Source organism: Ailuropoda melanoleuca, chromosome 2 (genome assembly GCF_002007445.2).
Source record: "Ailuropoda melanoleuca isolate Jingjing chromosome 2, ASM200744v2, whole genome shotgun sequence".
In the NCBI taxonomy this organism is placed as follows: Eukaryota; Metazoa; Chordata; class Mammalia; order Carnivora; family Ursidae; genus Ailuropoda; species Ailuropoda melanoleuca.
In genome coordinates, this window is record NC_048219.1 from 45,584,987 (window position 1) to 45,599,950 (window position 14,964).

The window sequence follows — 14,964 nt, forward strand, 5'->3', positions numbered from 1 at the left end:
TCCCTATATCCACAATCTCAGTTTTTCATTTTTTAGATTCCACATGTGAGATCATATGGTATTTACCCTTTTATGTTTGACTTATTTCACTTAGCACAAAGCCCTCAACATCTATCAGTATTGTCGCAAATGGCAAGATTTCATTTCTACGGCTGAGTATTATATTTACATATTTATATATGTTGTGTGTGTGTATATATATATGTGTATATATATATACACACACACATTTACATATTTATATATGTTGTGTGTGTATATATATATATACACATATATATACACACACACACACACACACACATATATTATCATGTTTTATCTAGTCATCCATCGATGGACACTTAGTTTGCTTCCACAAATTGGCTAGTATAAATAATGCTGCAATGAACATGGGGGTACAGATACCTTTTGAATTAGTGCTTTCATTTTCTTGAGATACTCAGAAGTAGAATTGCTGGATTATATAGTAGCTGTATTTTCAATTTTCTTGAGGAACCTCCACACTGTTTTCCACAGTGGCTGTACGAATTTGCATTCCCCCCACCCCCAAAAAATTAAAAAATAAAACATGTGTAGAAGCATGGGGAAAAATTTACCTTCCCACTGACAGTGCACGAAGGTTCCTTTTTCTCCATAACTTCACCAACTTGTTATCTCTTGTCTTTTTGATGATGGCCATTCTAACAGGCATGAGGTGACATCTCACTGTGGCTTTGGTTTGCATTTCCCTGATAACTGGTGATGTTGAGCAGCTTTTCATGCACCTGCTGGCCAACTGTATGTCTTCTCTGGAAAAAGGTCTGTACAGATCCTCTGCCCATTCATTAATCACAATATTTTTTGCCACTGAGTTGTATGAGTACTTTGTATATTTGGATTTTAGCCCCTTATATCAGATATACGATTTACAAATATCTTCTGATGTTCGGTAGGCCACCCACAAATCTTTAAGGTAGTGTTCTGTTTAGGCCACCAGGCAGAATGCAACAAGCTGTAACAGCTGTAACAAAGAAACAGAAATACAAGGGCTTGAGTAAGACAGAAGTTTATTTCTCTCTCACATAACAGTTCAAAGGTGAGTGAGTCGTCTTCATCACTTGGTGTCTACCTCTGGATCCAAGGCTGCTGCTTCAATTCTTGTCATTTCCCAGCCAAAGAGAAACAGGAAATGAGGACATCCAGGGCGAATAACTGTCTTTAAGAAGAGGACCCAAAAGTTGCCCACAACTTTTCCTTTCCTTTCCAGGGTCCCAAACTTAGTCACAGGGCTGCGTTCAGGTGCGTCTTGTTAGGGAATGCACTTAGACCTGGAGAGTCATGGGTTAGCTGACACTGGGGTGGGACTGGGAAGTTGTCTCTCAAAAGAAGAAGAAAAATGATTACTGGGGTATAGTTACCAGTCTTTGTCACAGGTAGGTATTCTCGTCCCTACTTCTTAAATGAGGAAATTGAGATTCAGAGCTATCTGCCAAAGGTCCCATAGCTAATAATAATTAAGCCAGGATTAAACTGCATATTTTATCTCTAGATCCTATATTATTTCTACTAAATCATGCTCAGTGACAAAAGGAATACACATATTTTAAAATTTCTTGCTAGGGGCCCCTGGGTGGCTCAGTCAGTGAAGCGTCTGTCTTCAGTGCAAGTCACGATTTCAGGGTCCTGGGATTGAGCCCTCTGGGATCAAGCTGAGCAGGAAGCCCACTTCCCCCGTTCCCTGCCTCTTCCCCCACCCCCACTCATGCTCTCTCACTTGATCTCTCTCAAATAAATAAAATCTTTTAAAAAATTTCTTGCTAAATATAGCACAACCAGATTGGTTCTAACCAAACACCTCTGTGTCCAGAAGCAGTGGTCGCCCCACTCACAGTAGTACTGACTGTCCACTTCCATCTGAGGGGTTTAACAGTAATGATCTCCCCAGTGGCAGCAGTCATGCAAGATGATGCTGACTGTCCTCAGGACCCATCTCTCCCACCCCTCTATGTTTCTAGACCTATAACTAGACTCAAGTCCCACCAGGGCTTGGTGTGACTCATGAGGAAGTGTGCTACATTTCAAAAGAACTGCTTGGGTTTTCTAATTTATACAAGCAGAAATCCAAGGAACATGTATGGGAATGGATAGTTAAGGCTGTGGATAATAGCAGAAGAAAGATCAAGTTGGATCGAGCTGAATTTATTGATATGGGCTCACAAAGAAGAAATTCTGCATTAAATGTTGCCACTGAGGGAGTTAGCAAAAGCTCTAACGATTGGTTGGTTCGTTGGTTGGTTGGCTGAAAGGTAGATCAAAAGATGCTGTGCTGTGAGTAGAAGGGAAATGCCCAAGCTCCCTTGGTTTAATGCAGAGGAAGGGATTCAAAGCCTCAGGGAGATTGGACTGTTAGAGTGGATTGTCATTTAAGGACCTGCTCACCCAACAGGGGAGGATCGAGAAGATATAATTTTCACCCATACTTTGAGAAATAAATTTGTGAGGGAGGTGTCCCAACATCCTTGAAGAGCTCCATTAAGTGCTCTCCTCTGTAAGCCAGACCTTAAACTGGGAGCTCCAACCAATTCAACTGGAAAACCTGAACGCAATGGGAGTAATTGGATCCCAGGGTGGCAGCTGCCAAGTGACGGCAGTCAACAGCCAAAGGCAAGGTGGGTGTAGTTACTGTAATGGACAGCAGCCAAATCAGCCATCAGAATAGCGGGACTCATACAGACCTATGGCACTGGCTGGTTAACCATGGTGACGCCAGAAGCAATGTAGATACGAAGTCTACTAAATTCCTACCTGATTCGTAGAAGCAGAAAAAATCTAGGTCAAGTGAACAAAAGTCTAACTCAAACATACAAACACAGCCATGGTCCCTCAGTCAATTCCCAGACTTGAGCCAGTTTATAGCGCTAGAGCCCCACCCTGCTTTTTTAAAGCAGGCTGTGCCCACCATGGAGCCCAACACGGGGCTTAAACTCATGACCCTGAGATCAAGACCTGAGCCGGTATTAAGAGTCAGAGGCTGAACCGAATGAGCTACCCAGCTGCCTGCTCCCAGATCCAGAGCTCCTTGAAAGAAGGGGAGGTCCCATCCCCTTGAGGAAGGACCCTGGCACACTACTGAAAATGAATACAGGTAATTGTTCTCCCAGCATTCCCCCCAAAGGCACCTACATAGGCTTTTCATAGGCTGTGCACTGGGGAAATGGAAATAATCAGGCCTTTCAAGGACTAATGAACACTGGCTCTGAAGTGACAGACTCCAGGAAATCCAAAACATCATGTGGCCCTCCAGTCAGAGTAGGGGCTTATACAGAGGTCAGATGATCGATGGAGCTTTGGCTCAGACCTATCTCACACGGGTCCTGTGGATCCCCAAACCCATCCTGCAGTTATTGCCCCAGTGCCAAAATGCATAATTGGGACACACATACTTAGCAGCTGGCAGAATCCACACACGGGTTCCCTGACCTGTGTAATGAGGAAAGGCCAAGCAGAAAGCAGAACTGTCCAAACCTAGGAAAACAGTAAAACAGAAGCAATACCACATCCCTACAGGGACTGCAGAGCTTACTGCTACCATCAAGTTGCTGAGAGCCGCGGGGGTGGGGATGCCTAGCACATTCCCATGAAAATCCTACTGGACCTGTGCAGAAGACTGATGGATCCTGGAGAATGATGGGCCATCCGAAGTTTAACCAAGTGGGAACTCCAATTACAGCTGCTGTGCTAGATGTGATCCCACTGCAACCCACTGTGTAAGCTAATGCATCCTGCTGGCACCTGGAAGGCAGCGACTGATCTAGCAAATACCCTTTTCTACAAACCTGTCCAGAAGGCCCGCAGGTTGCCTTCAGCTGCCAAGGTCTGCAATAAGTCCTCACTCTCAGCTGTAACTTAGTTCCCAGAGACCTGGATCGCCTTTCCATTGCACAAGATCTTTCAATGGTCCATTATACCGAAGGCATTGTGCTGACTGGGCCCTACTGAAGTAAAGTAGGAACTACTCTAGCCTTACCGATAAGACATGTCAAGGATGTTGACCACCTCTCCCCTCTGAGGTGAAGGGTCAGTTGTTGTATCTGGTCCCTCCTAGAACCAAAGAAAGAGGCACAACACCTGGATTTGGATTTGGAAGGCAACATACTCCTCATTTGGGTGTGTGACTCCAGCCCATTTACCCAGTGATCTGAAAAGCTGCTAGTTTGACTGGGGCTGTGCCCCTTGAGTCACGTGATGCAGCGGATCCCCATGGCGTCTGAAGTGTCAGTGGCAGATGCGAATGTGTTGGAAGCATCTGGCAGTCCCCTATAGGTTTGTCACTCAGGCCTTCAGGATTTTGGAGTAAGGCCCGGCCATCACCCTCAGACAATTACTCTCCTTTTAAGGCACGCTCTTGGCCTGTTACCGGGCCTTAGAACAAATTCAATGCTTGACTGTGGGCCCCAAACTACCATGAGACCTGAGCTGCCCATCATGAACGGAGTGTAATGTGACCCACCAAGCCATCCAGCTGGCATGCACAGCCACACTCCATTATCAAACGTAAGTGGTACAGATGTGGTCAGGCCCAAGCAAGCCTGAAAGCACAAGAGACACATGAAGTGGCCCAAATGCCTGCAGCCCTGCCTCCTGCTACGCTGCGTTCTCTGTCCCAGCCTGCACCTCCGGCTTCAACGGGACCTCCCTACGGGGCTGACAGATGGAGACTCAGCACTGGCTTCCAGGCGGGTCTGGCTGACAAGCAGGGGACACCACCAGAACGGGCGCAGCTCCAGCACTACACCTCCTCCCTGGGACAGCCCTCAAGGACAGCGGTGAAGGGAAATCCTCTCAGTGGACAGAACTTAAGGCAGTGCATCTGGCTGTGTACTATGACTGGAAGGAGAAATGGCCAGACACTGTTCATTGTAACAATTCATGGGCTGTAGCCAATGGTTTGGCTGGATGGTCAGGGACATGGGAGAAAGATAATCAGAAAACTGGGAACAAAGAAATCTGGAAAGACGAATGTGGACAGACCTCTCCAAATAGGCAAAACGTATGAAGATCTCTGTGTTCCATGTGAATACTCACCAAGGGTAACTTCAGCCGAGGAGGATTTTAACAATCAAGTGGATAAGACGATCCATCCTGTGGATATCAATTAGCCTCTTTCACCAGCCACCCCCATATCACCCTGCAAGCTCATGAACAAGGTGGTCACAGCGGCAGGGATGGAGGCTATGCACGGGCTCAGCAACGTGCACTTCCACTCACCAAGGCTGACCTGGCTATGGTCATCACTGAACGTCCAATCTTGCCAGCAGAAGAGAATAAAACTGAGCCCCTAATATGGCACCATTCCCCAGGATGACCAGTCAGCTACCTGGTGGCAAGCAGATCACACATGGCCTCTTCCATCATGGAAGAGCAGCATTGTGTCCTTACTGGAATAAACACCCTGGATATTGATCTGCCTTCCTTAAACACAATGCTTCTGCCAAAACTACCATCTGTGGACTTATAAAATACCTCATCCACCATCATGGTCTTTCACACAGCATTGCTTCTGATCAAGGAACTCACTTCAGCACAGAAGAAACGCAACAATGGACCCATGTTCTTGGAATTCACAGGTCTTACCATGTTTCCTACAATCCTGAAGCAGCTAGCTTGATACAACAGTGGAATGGCAATAAAAATAAATTGCTTGGTGTATGTCAAGGAAAACAGTAACAAAAGAAGAAGAAGAGGGGAGAATCAAGTATTTTTCATACTTGCTTGATTTGTCCACATGAAAAACAATTTAAAATAATGGCTAATCTTAATGTCTCGCAAAATTTTCATGAGCAATTCAGGGATAACCGTTAAGAATAAGTGAATTAATGTAAGTGGGATAAAAGTTTACAAATGAGCTTTTTAAAAACAATCATTATGTTTCATAATATGTCTACTTAAAAAGAGTTTCCAAAATTTTTTTGGAAAAAACTTAGCTATACTAAGTTAAATGATGGATAGTCATTGAATATCTTGACCATTTCCAAATAACATAAAGTAAAAAAACATTAATTGTTGAACAAAAGTTTATGTACTTTTTACTTCTTAAATTTTATAGAGAGACAAAAGATATTTAGGTCTGTTAGCAAACATGTCCTTTGCCACACTGAAAAGTTGTACTTAGGGGAGGCACATACCTCCAGAAGTTGTGAAGTACTGTATTCATAATTCACTAATACACTACAAACAGTTAGTACGTGGCAGATAGTTCATAGTTGCCTGCTCCCTAGTTTTCACTGAAAATTAAGGTTACTCAAGATTAAAAATTCTTATCGACTATGTAAATGAAACTACTAGAAATAATATACAAGAAGAAGAAAAGTATACAAAGTATGCAAGGAAAATAAGATGTGTTTGTGATAAGGAAAAGTATACAAAGTGTGAAGGATATGATTTTGTTGAAAGTAATTTGTCCTAATACAGGATATGATTGGCTGTTCCGGAATGAGAAAAAGGAAGAGAGCAGGACAAAAACTGAGTAGATGTTTTATTTATTTTGTGTTTATTTATTTAGTGTGTGTTCAAGCTGCTAATATTAAATAGTGTTTTTGTAAGTTGGAAAAAAAAAAAAAAAGGTGGGGGCGCCTGGGTGGCTCAGTCAGTGAAGCATACGACTCTTGATTTCGGCTCAGATCATGATTTCAGGGTTGTGGGATTGGGCCCCACATCAGGCTCCACACTCAGAAGGGAGTCTGCTTAAGATTCTCTTTCTCCCTCTCCCTCTGCCCCTCCGCATGCACACATTCTCTCTCCCCCTCTTAAATAAATAAATCGTAAAAAAAAAAAAAAAAAAAAAAAAAACCTTAATATCAGAAGTATACTGGTGTAAAACCAGAATGACAGATTTTCTTGGATTATTGGTCTGCTTTTATTAAGAAATTGAAACAAGATTTTTCTTTATCTTTTAAGTAATCTTCCTGGGGAACCTAAGTTTTGTGTGTTATCAGAATGATTTCCTGGGCTTCATGTTGTCTTTATCAGGTTTTTGATTACTTAAAACCAAACCTTCTCAGTATTAAAAGAGCTGAGGGTTTGTTCACAACTATGTTACCTTCTGTCTCCCTTTAAGAACTTTTCTGTCACTTTGGTTAAATAGATAATGAAGTATTATAATGATCTATGATACTATCTAATCAAGCAAATTTTTTGCCATTTTTGATAAGCTTTCCAATATCAAATTCAAAATAAAATCTTTTTGACCTAAACTAACTTTGATATTTTAAAGAGGGTCCCTGGAAAATCTCAAAGGATTTGTCTCTCACTTTGTGAGAGATGTTAAGCTAATTAGGTTCATTCAAATAAACTGCATGCGAAGTGTTGTCAAATAAGTGATGATAAACTTTCTTTCCATTGTATTTGTATGGACATATACTATTAATGTAAGTATTTCAGAACTGTATGAAGTTCATAGAAATTTGTCAGTACTCTTGATGTTCATGATGTGTTCAGCATCATGTTATCAGTCATAATTCTGGTTATTATGTTAAAGTATCGTCTGTCACTGAAATAAAGTTCCTTGTCAGTTACATTAGAATGACCTCTCACCAGATTTTTATCCATGGCCATTTTATAGTCTTTTGTCATTCACAGACAAAAGACTTGTTTTTACTCCTGATCCTTCTCTGAAAGTGTTTTTGCAATCAGCTACAGGTAGAGAATGCCCAAAGATGCCATCACTTGAGTAACTTTGAGACCATGCCAGTGGACTAATTTTCCAAACTAATGAAGTTGATGGGGTCATAAAACTGCTAATCAAAGATCAACCAGAACAAGAAGTAATTACGCGAGAACTGAATGAACCGATGAGGAGGGTTATAAATTTTTTTAACAACTTTTTGTTTGAAACATTGCTCATTCTTTAATATCTGGGTCTCCTCTTAAACTGTCTTTAATTTACAGCAACCTGGTAAAGTATACTTTTGTGAAAAGAGCTGAAACAATTAGTTTTTCTCCCTCCCTGGTCCTTCCAGAGCTCAGAACCTCTTACTATTTTTGTTTTCACGGCAAAATAGTTATTGGCCTAAGTCCAATAAAAATCTGTTTTCCTTGTAATAAGAACTAATCAAAAACACTGGTTATATTACCAAGGCTTTGACTCAACTGTCATACTTGAGAATGATGTACACAATTAGATATGACCAGACAGTTTTAAGAAATAAAAATGGTCTTTATGGAGCCACTGCTAATAAAATTCTCTTGGGAAAAAACTGGCCTGGTAATTGGCTCACATGTTTCCCAGCCTTATAGGTGAGTAAGAAATGTCACTTCCTAGGAGACCCAGGAAACTTAAAATATTTGGGGAATCTCAGGAAGAGAGGAATTCAGCCAAATCTATAGGTACTGAGGACAAAATCTAGTGACAAGTTCCTGGCTTGGCTTCCTAGCCATAAGAAGCTTTTAAATCTGATTTGAGAGTCCTCCTTAAAAGTTCTAGGAAGGCAAACTTAAAAATTTGAGTCTATCTGGTCAATCCCTGTTCTTGCTGCTCTTGTGTAAATAATCAGGCCAAAGTTACTGAGACCAGGCTTATTTTGCAAACTTTATCTTTGATAGACATGGGAGTGACTACAGAGAGAAAAATAATGTTTCAGCAGCTAATTGTATCCACCTTGGGGGTCTTAATTTCTACTCTTGTTTGTTGAGCTTAAGGTTTTGTTATCTACCTTATAAATTGGACTGGATCCTGAATTCGTCTGGCTTCCTCCAATATCTGGCTGTAACTCTCCAAATTAACATTTCCAATTTTTCTCCCGCCCTTCTGCCTTGGAAGCACTGAGAACCAATACCATCCTCTTCTTGAAACCCTGCAAGCTGAGGATAGCTGACTTGATTTGAACATCTGAGAAATCGCCACAACAGATCACGTGTGAGCAACCTTCCTGCCTATAGCCGTGTGGGCCACTCAGGAAGTTCACTGGAACACGTGGTGACCCCACAGAGACATTCAAACTGCAAACCAGGAAAATCTGTCAGATTGTCACTGCCTATCCTCACTCCACCGTCTCAAAGATGCTTTGAACCCAACACCTAGAAATCTTAACTGACTGTCTTCTGTACTCAAAAACAGAGTTTAGAGTTTGTTCTAAACATTAATCTTTTTCTTTTGTCTCTAGAAAAATGTCCCTTCTTCAATGCCTGACTGCTCATACCATAGAGAGACCTAATGTAGGTGGGTACCTACTCCCACCTATACTACCACCTTCCTGAAATGAGACACAACTATTTGACAGGACTACCTCTTCCCAGGACTGAGACAGGTTCGGTGGGTTATGGGACAGTCTACCAACTCGGGGTTTGGACTATGAGACTTCTTGGGAAAGTTTCACATGGGGGAATGACAGGGTTCAGGACGTGCTACCCCAGAATACAGCACCTTAGCATGGTGAATATTATAAACTGAAGGAATTTAAGAAATGGCACATGCAGGAAGGCCTATCTGAACTTCCCCTGAAGTCGGTCATAAGACCCTCGAATGAGAGGTACCCTTGCAGGATCTGAAGGAGCATACTTCTCTCTATAGATGGAGGGACACCAAAAAGACTCTGTTTTCCTCTGTTTACTACTTTCAGCTCATACTCCTTTTTGTCCTACTGTATTTTTCATTTTCTCTACACCTTTGATGAAACCTAGGATAAAAATCAGGTTTTAACCATTTCTTTGGTCTTCATTTCCTTCTGAAGCTTCTTGTATCACATAAAATTTGTATTACATAAATTTGTCATTAATTTGTCTTTTGTTATAGAGAACTTAGAAAGGTAGAAGGGAAATTGATTTCCTTCTTCCCCATAATAAAGCACCAGATGACTTCCAAAAAAAAAAAAAACTTTTAAATACTCCCCTTTCTGGAGGCTTATACTGACTGTCCTCTTGAGGGAGAAAGAGAAAACTCTGAAAACAGATCTTTTAATGGGGTATTAAGTATTGCTTTATATTGAATCTTATTCTGAGATGAACAGGAGCCAAGAATTACTTATCTGAGCATCGATTGCCATGTGCAAAGCTCAGGTAGGAGCAAATACTCTAAGAATATTTATAATATTAAGACTGAAATTACCATGAACATGTCAAAACTTATTTGTATTGGAATTCTGCCAAGTTTTGAGGATTTACCTTCTTCAAGGGCCTCAGTAATCTTCAAAGAGATGATAACTGTACCTCATCAGTTCTCTTCATATTTTAGGCTCAAGAACAGTTTTTGGGGGGGACACCTGGGTGGCTCAGTCAGTTAAGCATCTGCCTTCAGCTCAGGTCATGATCCCAGGGTCCTGGGATTGAGTCCCACATCGGGCTCCCAGCTCATCAGGGAGCCTGCTTCTCCCTCTGCCTGATGTTCCCCTTGCTTGTGCTCTCTTTCTCTCTCACAAATAAATAAAATCTTAAAAAAAAAAACACACACACACAGTTTTTTTTATTAAAAGAAATTAGATGAATTTTCCTTGTATCTGTTTAAATTCATGTTTTTAAGTGAAAAAAATCATGCATTATCAAAAATGCGTCTGTTCTATTTTTCACCTATTCTCCTTATTTAGCAAAAATATTAGGAGGGCATCTAGAAGTAGAAAATAATTTTAGAGCAGTGTTTCCTATATTCTTCTTTATTTCATATAATTTTATAATGTGGTTACCTACATAAGATATGTGTTTTCCTTGGCTCACTAAACACTGTTAAATACAATTTTAATGAGAAAGATGCTTAACCCATATATTTTTTAACGGGTTATGGTTAACGTTTTATCAAGTTATTATTTCTGTAGCAGGCAGTGTTAATTCAATGTTGTTGGCAGTGGTTTTCAATTTGTGCTAAGAGAAAAGATGAGAATTTGAAGGGAAACAGTTGCTTGCTTTTAAGTGGTGATGTTAGTAATGACTAAGTGCATTCATTTGCACAGTTAGTATCAACTCCAGACAGATTTTTCCGTGCCTTTTCCTCAAGTGGGTCACGTGATTTGGTGTTTATCATACCTTCAAGCCTTACAAACTATGGAACCTGACCATGAAATCAATCAGCTGTTTCAAAGGACTCTTTGCAAGCAGGTTTTATTTTTTTATTCTGGGGGCCAGGCCACTGCAATGAAGATTGTGTATGTACACTGAATATGTACATTGAAAACCTTTCTCCCCTTTCTTCACGTTCTTTAAAGTGAGTCTCAACGCACAGATTTCTACAGTACTGTCTAGGTGTCTTCTCCAAATGGTCCCTGCCACCAGCAGAGTTAGCTCTGTGCTAAGGCTAGCAGGCCATTACCCAATAGTGTGTACAGCATTTTGTAGCTATCTTTTATAGATGACAAGTCAACATCTGAGATTGTAAGCTCTGCTCTTTGTCCTCTGATTTTAGGGGTAATGGGGAAGGAGCCTAATCTCTAAAGAACAGCATCTAAGTTTGCGAAGAACCCACAAAGGTTGTTATGGCGGCACATGGACCTGATGATCTTTTGGATTTATATTCCTGCAAAGTTCTCAACATATGTCTCCTCTAAAAATTGTTTGCGGGTCCTTTTTTTCTTCTGCAGGATATGTATACATATTATTTGTATAGAACCTTTTATATGTTGGCCTTCGATTGTGCTAATGTGAAATGCTTCTCCGATGATTTTCTCAAAAACTGGGTTGTTTTAACGTTGAATGTCGGCATCATCATCCAATAAGAGCTACCTCTCCATTTTAACTATTACTCAGTTTGGTGCTTATATGTATATACGCATACACATGTGAAATTAGGAATCAGGCAATGATGTGTGAAATACGTGGCTGTTATTTTGGGGGCAGTAAGTTTATTTTTGGACAAAAAAGGTATTCTTAAATTTATTTAACAAATATATGCCAAATGCCCATGATGTGTACACAGCTATATCTGATGCTGGCTAGAATTTATAAACAGCCATAAATTCTCATCCCTCTCTTCTATGATCCCACATCCTGTACTTGTTGAGTGTAAGCTGTAGTGATTCAGAAGAGATTATCGCAGAACGAGATTAGAGAAGACTTCGCAGACATAATGACCTGGGTTTCAGTATTTCTTTTTAGACTAAATTTATATTATGCCCTTTTATAGATTTCTGAGAGTGCAGGACACCATGTTCTGTTAAATTGCAGACAGTAACTCAAAAAGCACATATCAGTCGTCAGAAGCAGCTTCACTGAACAAAAGATAATTTCAAATTTTGAAAGGGTCACTTATTCTTTCATTTTACCTGGGTTACATTTGTATCCTTGACAAAGATAATAACCTTCTTAAACTAAATTGGAGTCATCTAGACTACAAGATACACCAATCACATCATATTCTCTCTGTCCTGGAGTTATCATCTCCCCTCCAGCTTTGGTAATACTATTGATTTTAATCTTCCAATCCTGATGATCACTACTGTGCTATATGAAGTGGACAATGGGAATAAGTTGCTGCCTTGCAAATATTTAAAAATTTTTCCCAGGGGCACCTGGGTGGCACAGCTGGTAAAACGTCTGACTCTTAATTTTGGCTCAGTTCATGATCTCAGGGTCATGAGATCAAGCTCTGCACTGAGCGTGGAGACTGCTTACGATTCTCTCTCCCTCTCCCTGCCTATGCTCTCTCTCTTAAAAAAAAAAAAATCTTTTAAAATATCTCATCAGGTTTCAGAACAAACAATAAATATTCCTGGCAATACTGAATTCCACCCCCCCTTATTTTTAACCAAAGGTAGACCTTTTTCAAGTGACTCTAAACTGATGAGCCTTTTATGGCTCAAACATGGACACAACTGGGCTTTTGCAAAGAGGCCTCTCAAGATCCAGAGTCACCCCCAAAGACAGCCAAAAGAAAGACTAAGACAACACCCTTGAGAGGTGGCAATAGTGGGTAGAACATTAGCCACAAATGGGGTGCCACATCCCTGGAAACCCCAACCTGCAGCTGGCCAACTACACACACAAGTCCAAAAACCTGCATGCCCTGGCAGGGCTAAAGCCATGCCAAGCTTTCAGGACACACGAGGAGACAGACAGGAGATGGGGCAGAACAACAGCTGTCCCTGGGAAGGAAAGGGTCCATAATGAATTGGTTACCCAAAACCAAATTCATGAGAGTCACAATTCAAAGATCTGATTTTTACAACTGTTTTTTCTCCTGCTAATCTGAATTTGGAAAGGAAGGGATAAAGACAAATGTTTCCCCTGCTGTCTTTAGTGTAGACTGGGTACTACAGATAGAGATCTGGGGGAGCTGACTGTGGCAAGAAGTCTTACCATTCCTGGACTTTTATCAGTTTTCCCAAGATCCCATCTGCAGACTCCGGAGTGAGTGGGGTGCCCCCCAGCCATGCCCTCATGGTCACCAGAAACTGCAGGGGCAGAAAATATCTTTTCTCTCTCCCCTTCTAAATTTTGGCTGGGTCTCTGTAACAGAAGACAGAGTAACAAGAGAAAAGCATACTAATTTATTTAACATAAATTTTATATGACAGAGGAGCCTTCAAAAGGAAATTAAGACCAAAGAAATGTTTTTATACTAGGTATGACAAGGAACAGAGACATGGAAAAATGTGATGAGATAAAGTGGTAAAATGGGGAAACTTAGCAAGGACTATTCACTCAAATTCCTCTTGGCATCACTCCATCCTCAGAGATAAGGATGATCCTTTCCTCTGGGTTTAGGAAGGGCACCTCTCGTGTGCGGGTCTTATGACCTGCTTCAGGGGAAGGTTAGAAAAAGTCCTTCCTACACCTGCCATTTCTCAAATTCCTTCAGCTTAAAATATTCAACACGCCAAAGTGCCATATTTTGGGGTAGCATGTCCTCAACCTCATCATTCTCTTTCAAACAAGTTATTTCTGGGGCACCTGGCTGGTTGAAACAAGTTATTTCTTATGACTCTCAATGAAAGAGTTTTGCCAGTTAGTAAGAATGGGTATGTAAGTCCTCCCCCCACCCCCAGGTTCAATGCAAAACACTACGATCTAGCACAACAATGTGGATTTCTCTGGCAATGTAAACCCGACGGCTGGAGAGCCCCTAAAAATGCTGTATTATATACTTTCAAATTATTTTTTAAAAGTACAGCAGAGCTAGCTATAAAGCATGAGAAATGTTCTAAGGCAGAAATGGTAAGAAAGCACAAATCTAGAGATGAGTTAGTTCTGAAACCAGCATGTCCTAGTGGCATGTGCACGGTCCTGGTGGCTAGAACTTGAAGTGGGGAGAGAAGCTATAGGAAATAGGATAACAGGAGGCAAAACTGGGGGGCCTACGCAAGGTGCAGAGCCAGAGCACAGCCTCTCCCACAGAAAGCTTTAAAGGGGAGATAAGGGGCACCTGGGTGGCTCAGTCGTTAAGCATCTGCCTTTGGCTCGGGGCATGATCCCAGGTCTCTGGGATTGAGCCTCTCATCAGGCCCCTCTGCTGGGAGCCAGCTTCTCCCTCTCCCACTCCTCCTGCTTGTACTCCCCCTCTTGCTGGCTGTCTCTCTGTCAAATAAATAAATAAAATATTTTTTAAAATAAATAAATAATAAAGGGGAAATAAATTAAGAACAATTCATCTTCTTGTCAATATATACGAAAGAATGGTCAGAAGGAAGGAAAAAAAAGATAAATGCATATGGGTAAATCTAAACACTGTGTTATTTCTCCATTTAAGATCAAGTCCAGGGAGGCTTGGGTAGCTCAGTCGGTTAAGCGTTGGCCTTCGGCTCAGGTCGTGATCCTAGGGTCCTGGGAGTGAGTTCTGCATTGGGCTCCTTGCTCAGTGGGGAGCCTGCTTCTCCCTCTGCCTACTGCTCCCCGTGCTTGTGCGCACGCTGTCTCTCTCTTTTTCTCTCGCAAATAACTAAAATCTTAAAAAAAAAAAAAATCAAGTCCCAGAACCTATAATACTAATAAAAATAGTTCGTATCAGGAAGAGATTGATCTTGGGCGCCTGGGTGGTTCAGTTGGATAAGCGGCTGCCTTCAGCTC

At 41.3% G+C, this 14,964-nt stretch overlaps 1 long non-coding RNA gene across 1 annotated transcript in view; it reads right to left on the minus strand.

Annotated features, from left to right (window-relative positions):
* Nucleotides 1–530: 530 nt before the first annotated feature.
* The window catches only part of LOC117800997, a 31,838-nt gene continuing 17,404 nt past the window's right edge, over nucleotides 531–14,964 (minus strand). The window contains exon 3 of the long non-coding RNA XR_004623275.1: nucleotides 531–1,003. This is a non-coding gene — a long non-coding RNA (uncharacterized LOC117800997). The remainder of the gene's footprint in view (nucleotides 1,004–14,964) is intronic.